The sequence below is a fragment of the Heterocephalus glaber genome, unplaced genomic scaffold (assembly GCF_053883595.1).
Source record: "Heterocephalus glaber isolate CG9 unplaced genomic scaffold, H.glaber_assembly_v1.0 deba00001532, whole genome shotgun sequence".
Lineage (NCBI taxonomy): Eukaryota > Metazoa > Chordata > Mammalia > Rodentia > Bathyergidae > Heterocephalus > Heterocephalus glaber.
Genome location: NW_028258330.1, coordinates 20671185 through 20692911, shown reverse-complemented (window position 1 = coordinate 20692911; position 21727 = coordinate 20671185).

Here is a 21727-nt window from a genome sequence, read left to right as displayed (position 1 = left end):
ATCCCCACAGCCCCAAGTTCCACTTCTATAAGCTCTTGGCAATAACCTCGGAATAGACAAAGGCTCTAAGAGACAGGCATGATGGCTGCAAAGGCTGGAAGTCATCAGGTACTGAAAGCAGAGAGGAGTTGAGCCCCTCTGGGCTGCTATCACCACAAAGAGAAGTAAGGACAGTGAGGTAGAAGTGCTCATGCATGATCCCACTCAAAGCGGCGCTGTGCATGTAATGGCCTTCACCTGGGTCCACTGTCAGTCTTAAGAACAAACAGTTTATGCCTTTGCTTTTCTTCTCCTGTCCTTCATATGCACACACACGCACATACACCTATGTACACACATGCATACGTGCACATAAACACCCTCACAAACACACATACACACATGCACAAGAAAGCTAGGAGCAGCCTCTTAGTCCTAGAACCTCAACATAAAGCTCATCTCTCTCTTGGGCTCAGTGACACTTAAGGTCGCACCTCAGACCCAGTGGGCAGCAGCACAGGAGTGAGTTACATTGGGCTCCACCAGCCTCGCTCAGGCCTGGGTCCTACAGTTCTGCTTCCTTGTTGTGTGACAACAGATGCATACTTTGCCTCTCTGAGCGCCTGAGTCATCATCTGGGCCTAGAAGGATGCTTCCAGCTTTGTGTGCTTCTCCCTCCTTGCCCATCCTTAGTGTCCCATGATCTCCAATTCAGATCCTGGGGTGAGAAAAAGGCAAAGAATAAAGAGAAAGAAAGACTAGAAACAACCAGCCCCCAAATTAGCCTGTTAGGAAGGATTCAGGAAGAACATGGCAGAAGACAGGATGGTAAAATAAATAAACAATGCCAGCATTTTTTTTTAAAGTAGGTGTAGAATTGGTGCATATTGGTTACATAGAATAACGGTTTCATTGGGGTATATACTTATAAGTATGTAACACCCTTTGATCATTTCCATCTCTCCCTTCTTTCCCTTTTCCTTGCTTATCAACCCCCTTGCTCCATCCCTCCCCTTTTTCCCTTCCTCTTCTCTAATAGTCCCCCTTTCATGCTCTCTCTCTCCCTCTTTCTCTCACTCTCCCTCCTCCATGATATTTCTATTCCTCAGTCTGACTTATTTCGCCTACCATGATGATCTCTAGTTCCATCCTTTTTCCTGCAAATGACACAATTGCCCTTTTCTTTATGGCTGAATAGTACTCCATCATGTATATACACCACACTTTCCTTACCCATTCATCTGCTGACAACCCCCCAGGATGTTCCCATGGCTTAGCTATTGGCATTTCTTGAGTGCTTCCTACATGCTGGGCCCTGCTGTGAGCTCTTTACATTTATCAAACACCCTACAATAAAGAGGGTCCTCCTGACAGGTAAGGACACGGAGGCTAGAAGAATGAAGTCATTTGCATAAAGTCACATGGCTGCAGAGTGACAGCTCACAGTCTGACCCCAAATCAAGCCCTGGCTTGCTGTTGTCTCAAGCACAAAGCTGCTGACTTCTCTATTCACCTGTCATCCTTGGAAGGCATTGGCAAAGGGCGTGGATCACTCAGGACTTTGGTGGTATCTTGTCTCTGTCCTTGGTCATCTTCAAGTTTTCTGGTTCACTTTTCATGCATAGTGTGTCCATGTGAGAGCCAGAGGACCCCCGCAGGGCCTGGATGCGGAGAGCACCAAACCCCACTGCTCCAGACCCCACTGCCAAGCCATGTTTGCTGGAAGAGCAAAGGGAGGCTGCAGAGGATGGAAACTGGTTCTCCATTTGGACAAACTGCCAGCAGGTGTGGAGAAGCCAGTTACTCATCTCCATCTGGTCCCTGAGCATTTCTTCATGCTTTGATACTGGTTATTCAGATTCAAATCCAACATGATTCCTGCCTTCCTCTAGCTCATAATGCCACGGGACACAGGTGTAGCCATCCAAAGTTACTCAATAAATGCAAAATCAAAGTAATACAAGCAGTAATAGAATCAAAGTAATAGAAGCAGTAGAGATTAACTCTGTCTGGGAATGAAAGGAACATTCAAGAAAGACTCCCTCAAGAGGTAAGGTAGGTTTTGAAGGATGAATAGGAATTTGTCAAACAAAGAAAAAGTCTCCCAATACACCTCAAAGAACTAATGTTGAAGATGTGGAGAAATTGGAAACCTCAAGTAAAATGATGTTACCATTGTGAGAAAAATTCTGATAGTTTCTCCAGATGTTAAACATAAAGTTAACTATATGACCCAGCAATTCTACTCCTAGGTATAAACTGAAAAGGACTGGAAATAGGACCATGATGGGACCATCCTTTAGGAACTATCTTTGCTGCAAATAACAAAAACCCAAGTAAGGTGTCTTGAAACATAGGGGTGTTTGTTGTTCACAAGGCATGAAGTTAAGAGGTCTTCAGTCCCTGGCTTGGCCTGAGAGTTTATGAGCTCCTTGGGAGATTAAATCACTTTGGAAATTCCTGAGTCCTCTCGTTCCTTCTCTCCCATAGGATGTGTTGTTGGCTTTCATCCTCGGGCTTCTTGCTTTCTGGTTCCCTGGCTGCAGGCCGAAGCATCAGGTGCTCAGTTAACCTCACTTGGGCTCAGGAAGTGGTAAAGAGGGAAATGGCAGGGCCTCCTCCCATGCTCTTCATTCCTTTGATCACGGCAGGACATCTTCCCAGAAACACCTCTGTAACCCTAATCACCACCACAAGACTGGTCACGTGACAGTCCCTAGCTGTGAATAAGGCTGGATCAGTGAGATTCTGCCTTTCTGGGTATCTGGTATCTGGTAAGAAGCAGGGGTTGGAATAGTTAGGGCCAAGCCAACCAACTCCACTTGGTACAATAAGAACTTTGTTGTAGTCTCTCAACCACGATTCAGACAGATGCCAGCAGCTGAGCCATGCACTGAAATTGGAGAGCATCCAATTCCCCATTAGCAAAGCTTTCTCTCTCTCCCATTTTGCCCCAGCTGCTCCCACTGGCTCACAGCTTTCTGGCCCCTGGCTAACAGTTATTGTCTGTCTCCTTGGCAATGGCCTCTCAGCTAAGTCATCTCTGTGTAGTATCTCATTTAACCCATACAGTAAACCAATAAGGTGGTTATTATTGTTGTCTTCATCTGCCAGAGCAAGAAACTGAACTTGGAGAGATAGTGACTTGCCTAAGATCACACAGCTCATGAGAAAAATAGATGCCACATTTATCTGACTCCAAAGCCTGGGTTTTGAGCTACTACCTCACAGAGGCAAGCTGATATCCAAGTGTGGCAAATGCATAAATTCTATGATTCACTGAGAGCCAATGCCAGGCACAATGGAGAGAACAGGGATAAGTGTCCTTCAGCATCCTCTCTGTAACTCTGATGCATAGGTGTGATATGTTTTATTTTGCAGATGAAGAAACAGGCTCAGAGAGATGAACTGACTTCCTAAGCAGCACAGTGGGTTCATGGTGGCCTCAGGACTTGTGGTAAGGTCCTTCTAGTTCTGAAGTCTGAGCCCCTTTCTGCTATGTCACAACCACCCATGATTTCTATCCACTTTCTCAGCCATCTGGGAGCAATCTCAACAAGAATTTGACCAGAATCCATGTGACAAAGAACAAGGGTCACCTATTTCCTGAGCACCTGCTACATCCCAGGTCCTGGGCTGCAGGACCACATGGTCACATTCACAACCACATGTCAGGAACATGCTTTTGACTTCTCCCACCAGTGAGCCCATAGATGAGCAGTGGGAGCAGGTACCTGGTCTAGAATTCACTGAGCAATGACATAGAAAGATTTTGCCCAAATGAAAATCAGAAAAACCCTAAGCCTTAAGTCACTGCAATGTAATCACAGTCACCACATATGAAATCCCTGTGAGGTACTAGGCACATCTCCCAAATTATCTGCTTCACCCTCATGACAACCCTATGGAACACACATCATTCACTCCAATTTCCAGATGAGAAAACAGACCTCAGTGTCACTGGCTTGAGGTCACACAACCAGTAAGTGATGGAGTCAGGACACAAACCTCAGACTGTCTCAAAGCTAGGGCTCTTTCCTCTCACTGAGCTGCCTCTCCCAACCACCAGTTCTGGAATTTCACAGCAGCAGGCTGGGCATCAGCAGGAGGACAGATCCACCCAGAGGTCCAGGATATTTGATATGAAATGAGACCCTGATCTAAGAGTTGCTCCTCCCATCCTGTGAGCACACTGGGAATAATGGCGCCTCTTACCAACTGAGCTGCTTTTTGCCAAAGGGGGAGCTTAAATTGCTTTTTCCTGAGTCCATGAATCTTACCATTTCTTCTAAATCCTATCCAACTGACAAGTTGTGGCCTTTTTTTCCTATTCTTTCTACTAAATAGCTTGAGAGTACCTACTAAGGGCCAGGTTCTCTACCAAACACTCAGATGCATAGCTGTGAAGACCCAGCACTGGCCCCTGGAGATAGAAGTCTGGTGGGGATGATAGGAAGTAAACAGTTATACAGTGCCACACAGAAAGGTTTGAATAAGGGTAACTGTGCAATCACAGAGAAGAGATATTCAAACTAGTGTGGTTCATATGGGAAATCATCCTAGAGCTGAACACTGGGGCTGAGTTTTGAAGGCTAAGTAGGAATGCTCTGTGATGATAAGTCAAGATTCCAGGCATAAGAAAGAAACCATCCCAGGCCTTTTAAAGAAAAAAAATGTGTTTAATATAAGAGATTAGAAACTTAAGAAGGTGATATGGAAGAGGGGTAGTGAAGAAATAGGGTGGGTCTCCAGGAATGACTCCCAGAACACTACACAACCATCTAACCACCGATCAAAAAGTGGCAAACAGGGAGCTTCCCCTCCGCAATGAAAATGGTGAATTCAAGAACTTACTGCCATACTAGGATAAGAAGATCTGCAAGCTAGGACCAAGGACCCACCATGTCACCATCACAACTGCTTCTCATCACCCCTAGTGATGGTCACTGGACTCTGAGATGCTACTGCAAAGGACCCCATCCCCACCTGCATGACTGCTCTTGTTAGAGGGAAGGGCCCAAGCAGTACAGAGATGTATCCATTTCATTTCCATCATCTAAACCTGCCCAGGTCTAACTCACTGAAAGAACTTGATTTGCATCTGGAACTCCAGCTGTGAGAAAAGCTGGGAGAGAGTGTTCAGCTTCATCTCTGCAGTGCAGGAAGGCAATGAGAGATGAGAGATGGAAGTGGGAATGGATGCTGAGGGCCAGGCAGGCACACCTGTCACATGTGGGGAGGAAAGGAATGGAGTCCTAAGTTGTTGGACACCTGAGCTGAATGTCCTCTTCTGTCCCCATGCAGAGGCAGCCTCCAGAACTATGGTTCTCAGACTTCTGTCCTGAGGCCCGTGCTGCTACAGCAGGGAGAACTACTGACCAGGAAACCCCAATTCTCATTTTCCTGATGGGGAATTGAGGTCCCGATGGAGGAGCTTAAAGCCCCGCAACCACATGGCCAAGCTGAGCTTAGTACTTGGTTCTGCTCTTAGGCATATTGAAACCCTCTTCTTCTCACTCTGGGGCTGGGGAAGGAGCCTGGCAGGAGAAATGGGGGCTGGTACAGGTGAGACAGTACAATCTGGAGTGGTGGAAATGCAGACAGACTTACATTTCCTTCCTGGCTCCACTTCTACTAACTGTGCTACCTTGAGCACGTTTCTTTACCTCTCTGAGCCCTAGCTGCCTCCTCTGTGAGATGGACATGATGGCACTACAGAGCTGAGATGAGAACGGCAGGTAATGTATATAAAAAACATATAATAGTTGCTCTGTCATGGGAGCTAGCTCTACAATATCATTGTGAATTTATAAGCTGCCATTATTACTAATAGTAACCAATGTTCCCCTAAATCAAGATGAAAAATTTTAAAGGTTTTATATGTGGTTTAATGTGCACTTCCTTTTCTATCCCTACATCATTGACAGTATCAAAAGAACTGCCCTGCAAACTGCTTCCGTCACCTTAACCTACCCATATTTGTGATTTCTAACTGAACATCTAGAGTTCATCTCCTTTTAGAGATCCTCTAAATATACTCCCGGAAACCCACAAGTCCCCACAGATCCACACATAAAGAGTCACACCAAACACATATTCATACACACAGGCCCCACTATCAACACAGACAGGCATCATCAAATACATAGACCCTTACCAGCACTCCATCTTACACATGAACTCACAGAAATGTAGCCACCACACTCCCCCAACACACACACAAAGCAACCACACAGTGCCCACACAAACACACCTGACGTGCACACATCACCATCTCCCAGCTTTGTGACTCATTCAGGAATATTATTTGCAAGGTATAGAAGGAGCTGGAAGCTCTGTTTTTGACTTCCCTTTAAATGTCTGGCCAGTGTCTGCCCAAGATTCCTAGAGGAAGCCTTTGTCGATCTAAAGCTGAGCCTTCACCACGGGTCCCATCTCTGATAAGATAATTAATTTTCCATTATAGCTCCTCTCTCTCTGACTCATCTTTACAAGTCTCTGTAATAATGGCATTTAAGAAAGGAACTTTATGAACATCCAAATCCCTCCAGAAAGGTTTAGCTTCTTTGGTGAAGCATTTACAGGCCGGGGGAGGTGCACAGAGCAACGTGGTTTCCACGTTGGAGGGAAGTAAGTAGGAGGGAATATCAGACAACTGCACGGTGCAGATCATTGTTTAAATAAAATCCCCACGGGGCTCCTTGGCAGCGTTAGAATCACTTGGTGCCTCTATGAAGGTGTCACAGAACAAGTTCTCTGCTTTCTTCTGCTTTACCAGTAAGAGTGGCATGTGGTTCAATAGAACTATCCTGGCATTTGACCCAGGTTCAAATCCACCCTATCATTTCTGAGCTGTGTATATCTGGGCAAGTTTCTTACCTATCCAAGTAGCTGTGTTTCAATCAACATATTGTAGTGATTAAGAGCAAGGAAGGACTCCCAAGCCAGACTACATGACTCTGTTCCTGATTAGCTATGTGATCTTTAGCAATTTGTGGAACATCTCTGGGCTTCAATTTACTTGTCTGTGAAATGGCAATAACAGTACTTACTTCATAGGATTGTTACAACCGTGAAATTAGTATATTAAAATGCTCGGAATAGTTCCCACTGTATACACAATACTCAATAATTCCTAGCTTTTATTATTCTCATCACTGCTGTCTTCCAACATCAGGGGGGCGGGAGGGGTAGGAGAAATTAAGAATGAGATTGTAGCATGGAGGGAGCAGAGCTATCAGGTGCTTCCATTACCAAAATTGATTCTGTATATGCATAGGATTGGTCATTTTAAAAAAAATCAAACTAATGAATTGCATACTTGGGATTCAAGAAAGAAATAGGACTATAAATGACTTTAGGGGAAGACAGAGTTGGGAGTAAGTCCTATTTCATCTCTTAAGCACTCTGTGAGCCAGAGTAAGTCACTTAACCTTTCCAAGCTTCTGCTTCTCATTTGTTAAATGAATAAATGGGGACTCTGCTAACACCACAAAATGCTGAGGCACCTACAGCATATAAGATGGGTGCATAAATTCTTCTATAGCCTAAGACAAGCAGAGAGGGACTCTTCCTTTCTTGACAGGATTGCGCTCAGGACTTGGGAGTCTCCTTATGAGAATGGCAATGCCCCATCACCTTATAGAGCTGATGTGAAGATTAAATGAACTTCTTAGTGAAGGTGTTAAGAATGTGATTTCTTTTGCTTACACTGTCTGGCATGAATTAGCCCACACTCTTTCCTCTGAGTAAAGGGGAACTAAGCCTCCCTGCTGGGGGCTTCTAGAGCACCTTTCTCTTAAGGTGTGGCCCATATAGGTCAAGCTCATTTCCTATCTCACAAGATGCCTAGAAGAACCGTGGCTTTGTCTCAAATTCTGTGGCTTGGGGCTTCTAACTTGCTTTAGACATTCTAGTCCCATCCAGCAATGCCTTCCCACTTTCCTCAGCAACTAGACCTGAGATTTGCATTCAACAGTAGTCTTTGGGTATATAGTACCTGGTTTTAGATATGTTGGCCTAATAAAAATTGTACATTTTGGGGCCGGGGATTTAGCTCTGCGGTTCCGCAGCCTGCCTTGCAAGAGCAAGGACCTGAGTTTGATCCCTGGTACCAAAAAAAAAAATTGTACATTTCTAGGTACTATTGACCACCATGTTTAGATTTTTGCACATAGTGAGCTTTATAAAGTTGGGAGCTTTTCTTTAATTACCTCTGTGTCCCTGGTTGCATCTGGTGTTGTGGTTTACTAATGGCAAGTACAGTCATAATTGTCATTTTGTAAGTGTTCTTCTATTCCAAGAAATTTGTTTTGTCTTCATCAGGACCTGAAGGATCTGACCCTTCCTAATATCTCCTTTGATAAATCTGCTCTACTCATGCTGCCCTCCTGAGTGTCCCCTGGACATGCCATCTTGTTACTACTTCAGGGACTTTGCCATTGTTGTTACCTCTTCCTGGAGTTCTGCCCACCCCAATGCATACATGTCTTATTCTCTCAATTGAGTCATATCTATGCTCAAATATCACCTCCTCAAAGATCTTCTCATGATTGCCTTATCTAAAAGAATATCCCTTATAATTATCTCCCCTCTTGTCTGGAATTATGCTACATATGCACCGGTAGTTTGCCCTCCCTGCTGGAATTTAGGTTCCAGGATGCCATAGACCTTGGATTTTTTGTACCTGACTGTATCTTGAATTCATGTAATAGTTTCAGGCACTCAATAAATATTTATAGAATGAATGAATGAATGAACATATCATCACATTAAATGCTGTCAAAATGAATCTCTATCCAATTGGAACACTCACCCAGCTTCAGGCTGTTCATCCCAGACCCTGCCTATCTCTGGTCCACCCCCACCCTCCATACTGACTCAGAGCTTCCTACATTCTTGAGTGACAGACATGGATGAAATCAGCTGAAAGAAGTGTCTATCATTGCTGAATTTTCATTGCCGAGGAACAAGCTATAAGAGGAGCCTGCCACTTTTCCAGAACATTTTCAAATAGGGCTATACAAGGGTATAGACTCGAAGCACCTTCCCCCGTTGTATCACCTTGTGTAATAATTTGAAACACCTGTCTGCTCAATGTTTCTGGCTAGCAAGAAATGCCAAGTGGGGACATGGGGAAAAGAAATATCAGATTTGGATTCCAAGAGAGAGAAAAATGAAGATGTTACTAATAACCAGTGAAAAGTTGGCTCATTCTTCCCCATTCTGCTCACTTCCCTTGGGTTCGGTTTTCTGCCTCACCACCTGCGCTGCCTCATGCCCAGAAGCAGGAAATTTGCTTTTCAGAACCGTGGACAGCGATTCGCTGGCAGCCCGGGAGGAAGATGGAGCCAGAACGTGGGGGCATTCAAGCAACCAAACAAATATTTACTGAGCACATCCTGGGGCCAAGCACACCTGAGAATACAGAGTTTTATGCAGTCTTAACCTTCGAACAACTTAATCTTTTCAAGTCGTCAAAGTTCTTCTACTGATAAAGCTGGGAAAAGGCCCCAAGCCTGTTAATAGTGGAAAGTGGGGAGAATCAAAGGGAAAATGGTTTCTTTTTCCACAATTATTGAATTTCTACTGTGTGTTTGCCTATATCATCTAACTTTCTCACTAGACTGCCACCCTCAAAGAAAACAGGCACTCCTGTTCATTGCTCTATCCTAAGGCACACTGCCTGGCACAGAGTTGTCAGTCAATAGCTTTGGCATGGATGTGTGGACAAATGAACATGCACATCTTTTACAAACCTTATTTTACTCTTTTCTTTTTAATCTTATTTCACACATAAGAAACTGAAGCTCTGGAACTGCCTTCTTTTGACAAATGAAGTAGATTAAAATCCAGAGCCTCTTGATTTTATGCTGGGCTGCCAATCAGAGCTAATTTCTAGAGCCCTTTTGGAATCTAGAAAAAGTCCTACCCCGTAGCTGGGAGTAGTGGCTCATGCCTGTAATCCCAGCGTTCTGGGATGTTGAGGCAGGAGGATCAAAAATTTGAGCCCAGCCTCTGCAATTCAGAAACTTGGAGAGACCTTGTCTCAAAATGATAGATAGATAGATAGATAGATAGATAGATAGATAGATAGACAGATAGATAGATAAATAGATAGACAGATGATATGGAAATGTAGCTCAGTGGAAAAGCCCTAGGCTTAATCTGCAGTGCTGGAAAGCCCTAGGTTTAATCCTTGGTTAAATCACATGTTTCTTCTGACTTCAGTTTCTCCATTTGTGTAATGAGGAATGGAAGCTTTCAGGGAGCCTCCCAAGGCTGCACATCAAATCCTTTGCAATTGAACACAGGTACCAGCAGGGAGTGCAATGAAGTGAATTGTAGGCATCCTCCCCTCACCTCTGCAGGACATCAAATGAGAAATGTATTGATATCCCCACAGACCTCAGGCTCCTTTTTCATCTTCATGTTCTAACCAATGTGTGCGAAAGCAGCACAGGCTCTTTCCTTTTTAGAGAGCAACAGATGAACTTCAACCCCTCTCAAGAAGTGAGTAAAGAGACAGCCCCAGGATACAGAGACTGTGGAGTGAGGCTGCAGTGACTTATCGCCCAGGATCCCACTGCTTGAATAACTTTGGACAAAGCCTCAAGCAAAGATAGCTGTTTAAATGGCTGCAGCAGTGGAAAATCAGTTTGGCTGATTGATGACCTGGGTTTCTAGTTAGTGGGTGGCTTCCAGCCATGCCTGCCTCAGGTCCCAGAATTACTCCAATAAGAGATCTGTTCATCTCTAACTCTTCTGGGGGCCAGGGAGGGGGCTGAATCAGCTCTATCATGAGCCTGATTGGAATTTAATGGGGACCAGTGAGTATTTGCTCACTGAGGGCAATGTGGGAGAGGAACAGATCTATCAGGCTTGGTAGAAGTTACCGGCACCTGCCTGTGGGTGTGGAAGGAGAAATAAAATCAGGAAAGAACTGACTGCACAGTGACTGTCTTTCAGTTATTTGAAAAGAATGCAAATCAAATGTGTCATAAAGCCTGCTTCTCAAACCAAGTCTTAGCCATTCAAGTCTATATTGACCAAGAAGTGCCCCCAGATTGAAGGACAGTAATGGGCAGCTTGGGAGATGCTGATAAGGAGCCTAATCAATAGGGGGAATCTGGTATAATTGGAAGAGAGCAGGCTCTGCAACTAGCCAGACCTTGGTTCTGTCTCTGTGAATGACCACCTGTGGGTCATGGATCAGGCTGCTTAATCTTTTGGAACTCAGTTTACTCATCTGAAAAATGGAAAATACTAAGAGTAGCTATCTGGTTGTATATAACAAGCCACATTAACATATTATGGCATGTCAAAACAATTGTTTTATTATCCTCACAAAGTTTTAAGTCAAGGATTCAGACAGGATGTGATAAGTATGGCCCGTCTCTGCTGCATAGTGTCTGGGGGCTCAGATGAGAATACTCAAATGGCTGGGGGTTGGAATCATCTGGGGGCTTCTTCACTCGCACAGTCCCAGGTGGGAGTAAATCAAAGGCTGGGTACAGCTGGGCAGTGACTGGAGCACTTGCCTATGTCTTCTTTGCAATGGTGGCTCAGGACTCTAGGAGCCAGTGTTCCAGAGAACAGGCTGAAATTGCATAACCTTTATTGCAAGCCAGTGTCACTTTCTTTGCACTCCGGAGGTCAGAGTAACCACAAGCCCATCCAGATTAAGGGGAGGGGCCATAGACCTCACCTCTAAATGGAATGAGTATCAATTTGCAGCCATACTTTAAAACTACCACATCCACCATGCATAGATGTCATAACAATTGTTATGGTTTAGATCAAGAATGTCCCCCCAAAGCCTCATGTGCCCAGAAGCAGGGCTTGTGGAAGGTGATTGGACTATGGGGCATTACAGCTAACTTGCTGTTAGGAGGTAGGGTCTGGTGAAAGGTGGGTTATTGGGGGCATGACCTGGAAGGGTCCTGGCTTCTCACTTCTCTCTCTGCTTCCTGGCCACCATAACATGAGCAGCTTTCCTCTGCTCTGCTCTTTACTATACCTGCTGTTCCTGCCTGGAAATCAGTTGACTATGAATTATAACCCTGAGCCCTAATAAACCTCATCTCCTTTAAGTGGCAGGTGTCAGATATCTGGTCTAAGCCATGAGGAAAGTGAATAAGACAACAGTTAAATGCATGCCAATGGCGTGAAATGAGATACTTTTGTGTCCTCAGAGGATCAAATAGATCTTTGTGAGAGCTGGCCATTATTCTTAGATAAAGTGTGTAACTCCTTATCATGGTTCACAAGGTCTTGTACAATCTGGATCCAACTTCTCCAGCCTCTTTTGGCTCATCTCACCTCTCCAATGCCTCACCATTTGCCTTCCTTTAGAGACTAGAAAACATCATGCCCCTTCCCACTGGCCAAGCCCTTTTGCTCTGCTTCGCCCTCTGCCTGGAATACTTTCTGCTTACTTCACCGACTGGCAAAAATCATGTATACTTTGGGTCACTCACTGCTTTAATGACATTGTCTCTGATTCTCAAGACTGCATCATGTCCCTCTTTTATGTGCTACTAGAGTACCAAGTACTTTTCCATCATGATATTTATCACAATCACTGTCATTATTTCCTTAATTATTTCTATCCCCCACTGCCACCTGACACCATCACATTAACTGAAGGGCAGGAACCCTTGTTTGCCTTATGCCCTCAGCACCTTACACAAGGATTGGCACAAAGTGGGTGACCAATAAATATTTAGTGAATAAGCTTTACATTTGGACTTAAATCATATTTACTAATGGTAATTAGCCCATTTTCATCAGAGATCTGATTGGTTTTGATGTCATATGGGGCTTACTGGTATTCAGCGAGAAGTTTCTGATATTGGGGTACACTTTTGAGGGCTGGCCTCTTGGAGAGGACTTAATGGTCCCCATTTCAGCTGTTACAACCAGTACTACCTGGGACAGCAGAAGAGAATTTAGTGATGAATTCTGTAAGGAGCAAAAAGAATTTGGCCAGGAACTCACTTGAATTCAGCCTCTTTTCAGTCAAATGGTGCCAACAACACCCTGAGCATCAAACAAATAGTTTAAACAGAATTATATACACTTAACACATACTTTGTGCTAGGGATTGTGGCAGGCAGTAAGAATACGGTGAGAGAGACAAAGTCTCTGTTCTCATAAAACTTAGAGTCAACTAAAGGAGAAAGACTGAACATAGGTACCTAGAAATAGTGTAAGTTCTGAGAGGAATCCCAAGGACCTATCAGGGGACAGTGGTGGCACCAACTAAGCTGTCATTGGGGTACTGAGGGAAGGCTTTCTGGAGGATCCCAACAAAGATCTTAAAAGCATACAGGCATCACTGAAGGACAAAAAGGAGGTGGTGAGAAGGATGCAAGAATGGGGAAGGCATCTAGGGAAAGGGATAAGGAGAAAAACATGCCTGGCCTGGCAAGGAAGTAGAAGACATGAGTATGAGAGAGGCACAAGACAAGGTGAAGGGCAGGGATAAGCCTCAGAATAAAAGATAAACTCTAGGACATGTTAAGGAAGTTGTGTTTTATCCAAAAGGCAATGGGAAGTCATTGAAGGATTTTGAGTATGGGGCAATGAGGCTTCAGTGTGGAGAAGCAGTTATGTGAGGAGACCCAGGAAGCAAGAAACAAGCAGAAGACATCATCATCCAGGCTGGAGAGAACATGGCCTGGACTTAAGAGTAATGGTGTGGTAAAGAAAAGTTGACAAGTTCCAGAAATATTTGGGAAGAATAGTGGTGATTCATAAGGGAGTGGAGGAGAGAGAAGTCAAGGGAGAAGTCAAGAGAGAAGTCAGGACTCTGGATGGCTTCCTTGAGCATCTAGATGAAAGGGGAAGCAGAGCCCCAAGAGCAAAATCAGGTTTTGGTAGGGGAAGGTAAGAAGTTCCGTATTTGGCACTGTAGGCTCAAAGTGCCTATGAACATCCACATGGAAACACTATACTGGTCTCAGAATATCCTGGGCCTGGAATTCTCCCAAGTATTTAGCTGTATTGAGTAGAATGGAGTCACAAGGAAACTCAAAATCTGATTTAATCTTCTTTTTTTTTTTATTTAATCTTCTTAATTCCCCAAATCTAATCCATTTTCCCAAGGATCAACTCAGAATCCACATAATTTTCTGGGCCTGTTCTGTGACATCAAGAGAATATGGCATAAGAAATTGGAAACCTAGGATTCTCACTAGTCCTAGGAACCAATGAGTTCTTAAACACATTTAAGCACAGACTTCAGAGAGATGTCATAGATGAGATTCAAGTACTGTGTAAGAAATAGGATCAGGTGATCTTGAAGGACCCTTAGGACTCTGATCTTTATTTACTGTAAGTCAGTACCTGCCACTTTAGCAACAAACCAAAACACAAACAAAAACTATGTCATTGTTTTAGTTTCCTCATCTGCAGAAGAAAGTGTGGAGTAATGATTTCAAAGAACCCTTCTACCTTGACAAGCACAACTATTTTGTCAAGAGCCTCCTTGTGGATTGATCCGAAGAGCCCTTCTCAGTTCTTATCATGACCAATTCCCCCATAAGTGTTTTATACTGTTAATTACATTCTGTTTCTTGACTCATTCTCTGTGGGACTTCAAAGACAAAGAACTTTCTGTTTTCCTGAGCTTATATTTCTTCATGAACTCTTCCTTCCTGTACTTAGCCCTTAAAATAAGTTCCCGCTTCTCTGACAAACTCTTATTCCAGTCTCATTCACCATGATGGCTTCTGTATCCACCAGATGCTCATGTCTCAGTCAGAAGTCTTTCACTAGAGAGTTAGTAGAGAAACCCTGATCTTGCCTAAATTAAGAAATGTGGACTGTATTGGTTCAAATAACTGAAAAGTCTGAGCCTGAGTACAGTTTGACTAGAGGCTCAACTAATATTCTCCAGCCCACTCATTCCTAGCCTCCCTCAGCTCTTCTTCCTCTTCTGCTGATTTATTTTCAGATGGCCCTTCCTTTGGGAAAGAAAGATAGCAGCAGCATCCTTAGATCTTACCTCCTATCAGACCAAATCCAACTAGAAACAGTGTGTGTGTTCCCAAATATGTGAAAGAAGCACTGGACCTCATTTTCACTGGCCAAATTCAATTATGAACCTGGAATTAATCCATGCTGCCAGGAAGAATAGGATATAATGATTAGTTTGGTCTGAGCAAGACTCCTTTCCAGAGTTGACAGTGAGTTGATTCTTCCAAGGTATTTGAGAGTTAGAGAAGGCATTCCAGAGGCAAACAAAAAGTGAGTGGCAAAAACATCAGGTGTCTCTCTCGCCATGCACTAAACTAAAATCAAAATGGATTAAAGATCTAAATATTAAAATAGAAAGGCTGAATAGGCTGAAACAGAGGTTAGGTAGAACTCTTGAAGACATTGGTGTAGGAAAAGATTTTATGAACAAAACCTCAGTTGTCCATGAACTAGCACAAACAATCAACAAGTGGAATCTCTTCTTATTAAAAAGCTTCTGTAAAGCAAGATAAACCACCAACAGTGTGAAGAAACAACCCACATTGTGGGAAAAAATCTTCAACCACTGTTCCTCAGACAAAGGCCTACTATCTCAAATCTATAAAGAACTTTAAAAAATCAGACCTCCCAAATTTAAAGACTCAATCCAAAAATGGCTATCTGAGATGAACACACATTTCTCAGACAAAGAAGTAGAAATAGCAAATAAACATATGAAAAAATTAGGGCCAGGGATTTAGCTCAGTGGTTCCAGCACCTGCCTCACAAGCACAAGGACCCGAATTCAATCCCCAGTACCAAAAAAAAAAAAAAACACCACATGAAAAAATGCTCACCATCACTGGTCATTCAAGACAGGCAAATGAAAACAACACTGAGATTCCACCTCACTCCAGAAAGAATGGCTGCTATCATGAAATCAACCAATAACAAATGCTGGCAGGGCTGTGGGGAAAGAGGAACACTGCTCCACTGCTGGTGGGAGTGTAGACTGGTGCAACCACTGTAGAAATCAATATTGAGATATGTCAAAGAACTAGGACTGGAAGTCCCACTTGACCCAGCTATTCCCCTGCTGGATATCTTCCCCAAAGAATTGAAAGAATCATACCACAGTGATATATGTGTACCCATGTTCAGAGCAGCACAATTTGTAATAGCTAAAACTTGGAAACAGCCCAAGTGCCCATCAACTGGAGACTGGATAAAGAAAATGTGTTTTAAAAAAATATAAAATGGAGTGTTACTCAGCCATAAAGAACGGGAAATTAGAGACATTTATAGCTAAATGGATGCACATTGAGGTGATACTCTTAAGTGAAATAAACAGGACACTCATGTGTAAATACCGAGTAGTTTCTCTAGTGTGAGAAACAAAGTGTAAATAAGGACTAAAAGGTATAATAGATAATGTGAAATAGAATGAAAAGGGCAAAGGGGAAGGGGAAGTGGGAGGGGTAGGGGAAAAGAAAGAAGGGAATGGAATTAATATGAGAAAATGAAAAAAAAGGAACAAAGTCTTTGTAAATAGGGAAGGATGGAGGGGTTGAAGGGAGGGCAGGGGAAGGGGGAAAAATAAGAACCAAGAGAGATTACGTAAAGATGCAAATTTCCAATGATGAATGACATTATATTGTATACCTAAAATATACCAATAAAATAATATTTTAAAAAAACATCAGGTGTCAACTGCAATTGATGACTCACAAAAGCAGCCTTAAACTAGGATCATCACCTTCCCTTAACTTCAGCTCATTTGGTACACTGTTTTGGGGAAACCTCCATTTGAGTGTTCTCCAAGCATCCCAAGCTCTACATGTCCAAACCAAAATTATTTCCTATAGACCTGCTCTGTAATCCATATCCACCCTAGTAATGGATGATGTTCCTGATGTTCCTGATCCAGATACTTCAGTATTATACTCAACTTCTCCTTTTTTTTCCATCCCTATTTGAATCAATTGCCACATCCATTTAATTCTATATTATCTATATCTCTTTAGGACACATTTTTCTCTATTAACCTGCCACTTTCCAAGGAGAAGCCATCATCATCTTTCACCTTGTTTTGTAATTCTAGAACAGCCTACTCACCAAACTCATTATGTCCAGTCTGGCCTCAACTAGTCTACTAAAATATTGTTGGTTTCAAATCCAAGTCAAGATGGAGTAAATAGCCCCTCTCATTGAATGCTACTACAATTTGGGCAGAATGTATGGAGCAGCTACCTTGTGACTCAAAAGTAAACGTAGCAGACTGATTGGGAGAAGAAATCAGAACTCTAAGCAGAAATGATCTAAGTATGGCAGGAAATTTTCTGTTCTCCTTTCCTTCTGTATTATTTGGCTTGTATTTAAATACTGTAAAAAATCCTAGAACCTGGCATAAGCAGAAAGCGTGCCAAGAGAAACACTCCCTTCCTGGTCTGTTTGAAGGGAAAGGGACTCTGTACAGTATAAGGAGTTGGAGTAAAATTCTTTGATTAATTTCTTGTTTATTTTATTAGTTTTTTTTCTTTTTTAAAAACCTCAACTACATCCCTTAGGCAAAACGTACCCAACAGCTGCAATAGCACAATATCTATGTTTTGAGTGCACAGCAGCTAGGAGAAAAAAACAGTAACAACCTAAAATTTTGAAAAAAGGAATTCTTTTCTCTGACTAAGAGAAACTGTGGTCCAAACAACATGGGAAGAATCTCTTTCTCAACCTCAGAGGCTGATACAGTGGATAACCAAGTGGTGAGACTAAATGCTTTGTAACTAGTAGATTATAATGGAGCATTACCAAGACCAACGTTTTGGTGAGATCAAGTTGAAGAGGCAGCTGGACAAAGCAATCTAAAACACAGTCTATGCGTCCCCGGGCTTACACTTGAAATAAGTATATATGATCTGACCATAACACGTATCTAGAGCTTTGCAAACTGAATAGCACATAGACCACCACCAAGATCCCAGAATGGCCAGTGACAAATCTGACTAGAGCTACAAGTGCTTTGAAATGTTAACTAGGGCACAGATGGTGGCTCAGAATATGCAGCCAGACACCAATTGGATCATTGTCTTCATAAAAAAAGGAAAATCATCATTCCATATATATTTAAATAAATACGAAGCTCAGAGTCTCATACCATGATATATTAATGACCAGGGTAGAATCCAAAAGTACTTCATATATAAAGAATCAAGGTAAAATTTTTTAAATAAATTTTCATTTGAAAATACAATTAACAGATGCCAATGACTGAGAAACAAGATGTTGCAATTACTATACTAAGACTTTAAAGCTATTATGATCACATGTAAGACGTATATAGCAAACACTACTGAAATGAGTGAAAAGCTAGAATATCTCAATGAAGAAATAGGAGTTCTAAGAAAAAGAATCAAATGAAATTCCAGAATAGAAAAATACAATGCCAATATTTTAAAATTACTTGATGAAGGGCCGGGGATTTAACTCAGTGGTTCCACCACCTGCCTCACTAGCACAAGGTCCCAAGTTCGATATCCAGTACCAAAAAAATTACTTGATGGACCTTATAGCACAATGGAGATAACAAGAGAGTCAGTGAACTTGGAAATAAATCAATAGAAATTATCCAATCTGAACAACAAAGAAAACAAAAAAGTTTGGAAAACAATTATCAAAGTTTCATGACCTATGTGGCAATCCAAAAAAGTCTACATTCATAGTATTGGAATTCCCAGAAGGAGAATGGAAAATTTATGGTGTAGAAAAAGAAATATTTGAAGAAATAATGGCTATCCAATTGCCAAGCTTAGGTAAGGTACAAACTTACAAGACTCAAGAAAACAAACAAAGTCTAAAGTGGATAAATTAAGAAAGCATACTATAATCAAATTTTCTGAAAATTTAAGACAAAAACACCTTGAAAGCAGAGAAAAATATACATAAAATATAGAGAAGCAATTATCCAAATGACTGAAGTTTTTTTCCTGGCAGCCAAGAGCTGTAGGACATCTTTAAAGAGATAAAGAATTATCAACCTAGGGCCTGGGGATGTAGTTCAGTGGTTTTGCCACCTGCCGCGAAAGTGCAAGGACCAGAGTTCGATCCCTGGTACCAAAAAAAAAAAAAAAAAAAAGAATTATCAACCCAGAAATCTATATCCAGCAAAAATATTCCTTAAGAATGAAGGTAAAATAAAGACATTCTCAGGTGAAGAAACGCTAAGTTTTTGTCACTAGAATACCTGTTCTAAAAGAAATGTCAAAGGCCTTCAGAAGGCCAGGAAATTGTACCAGAAGGAAACTCAGAGCATGAAGAATGAAGAAAGATCAATTAAGAATAGTAAATATCTGGAGTAGACTGTCTTTCTCATCTTTAAAATATATGACAATTTTGTGCAAATATCTGTTGATTTCTTCTTTGTAAGAGAGAAACATTTTTGTTGGTGTCTTATACCCCAAGTAACTACTTTCAAGATGATACCTAATGTATTAACTTATTCTCTTATTATTTTGTTATTAAATTTTATTTCATTTTTAATAAAATTTTTAAAAATTTTAAATGACAATTAAAAGCAAAATTATATTTTCTAACTAGGTTTTCAATACAAATAAATGCAATATATATATGACAAATACAACATAATGGGGAGGGTAAATAGACCCATACAGTGGCAAGGTTACACATAAGCTGGAAGTAATAAATTATGATTCTATTGAACTGTAATAGTCAAGTGTGTATAGTATAATATATACAGTAACACTAAATCCTATGCACAAAGATACATAGTAAAATTAAAATATAAAATTAAATACTAAAAATATTCAAATAACAAAAAACGTCAGGAAGGGGAAAACAGAAAAGAAAAATAGAAGCAAAAATAAGATAAAATAGTAGACTTAATCTCAAACATATCAATAACTCCATCTATATACCACATAATAACAACAGACTGCATATAAAATGGTAGTGCCAACAGATTACAACCACTCTGAAAAATTCCTGTCACCCAGTGGCATCGTAACCATTGTAATACAATATATTTGTGGTGACGCTGGTGTAAACAAGCCTACTGTATTGCCAGTCATATAAGAACCTAGCACATATAATTATTGCAGTACATAATTCTTGATAATGATAATAAAATGTTACTGGTTTACATATTTACTATACTTTTTTCATTATTATGGAATATAATATTTATAAAATGTTAACTGTAAAACAGCGTGTTGTGGTATGCTGGCAGCCACCTCATTTATCTCATGTTTACTAAGTATTGAGAATATCAAGAGGCCACATTGAGTGGTCAATGCATACATCCTTGTCATTAAGCAACACATAACTGAAAGTAGTCTAGACACACCAGTTGAAAAACAGATTTTCAGATTTGGACAAAAATAAATAAAAAAAACATGGCTCATCTATTAGCTGATCTGCAATAATTCCATTTGAAATACAATGACATAAGTAGTTAAAAGTAAAAAAATTGAAAAATTATACCATGTAAATACTAATTGAAAGAAAAATAGAATAATATTAGACAAAGTAAGCTTCAGAAAAACTAAAGTCACCACGGACATGAGGACATCAAAAATATAGCATTCTTAAATGTATCTGTCTCTAGCAACAGAGCTTCAGAATATGTGATGCAAAAAGTGCTAGAATGAGGAGGGAAATGAAGAAATTCACAGTTACAGTTGGAGATGTGAACACTACTCTCTTGGTAACTGGTGAAATAAGTGCTCAGAGATTCAGCAAGGACAGGGAAGAGCTGAAGGACATTGTCACAGTAAGAGGGACCTAAGTCACATTTGCAGAATACCCCATCCAAGAACAGCAGAATATAGGTGCTGTTTGAATGTTCAAGGAACACTCAACAAAATACAATCATATTCTGTATCACATAATGAATCCTAACAAATCTGAAAGAATTTAAATCATCCTAAGAATGTCTCTGAGCATAATGGACTTAGAAATTAATAATAGAAAATGATCTGAAAAATTCCTTAAATACTTAGAAATTTTAAAAAGAAACTTCTAAATAAGCTATAGTTCAAAGCAGAAGTCTTCAGGGAAATTCAAAAAATTTTATGGGGTGCAGCTAAATCAGTGTTCAGAGGAAAAATGTATATCATTAATTGCTTGTATGTGAAAGGAAGAAAGATGTCAAATCAACAGTCTAAGATTCCACTGTAGGAAACTGGAAAAAGGAAGCAAAACAAACACAAAGCAATCAGAAGGAAGGAAATAATAAAGATAAGGCCAGAAATCAATGAAATTGAAAAGAGAAAAAAATAATAGAGAAAATCAATCAAACCAAAAGCTACCTCCTTCTGTGAAAAGATCAATACAACTGATAAATCTCTAGCCAGACTAACAAAGAAAAATAGAAAACCTAAATTCTCAACATCCAGAGTGAAATACAGAATATCTCTATAGAATGCACAAACATAAATGAATAATAAGAAAATACTATCAAGTCTATGACTTCAATTCAACAACTTAGTCAAATTGAATCAATTTCCTGAAAGACACAAGCTACCAAAACTCACCTAAGAATGATTTAAATATTCTATATCCATTAAAAAATCAAATTATTAGTTAAAAACAGTAACTACTGAACAATATAACAAAAACATTCTAAACAATATAACTGCAGACTCATGCCTATGGTTTCAATAAAATATTTGCAAAACGTACGTATGTTTGTGTGTGTATGTGATATATATATACAAACAGATGTTCAGATTTGGGCAAAAATAAATAAACAAAATGTGACACAACTATTAGC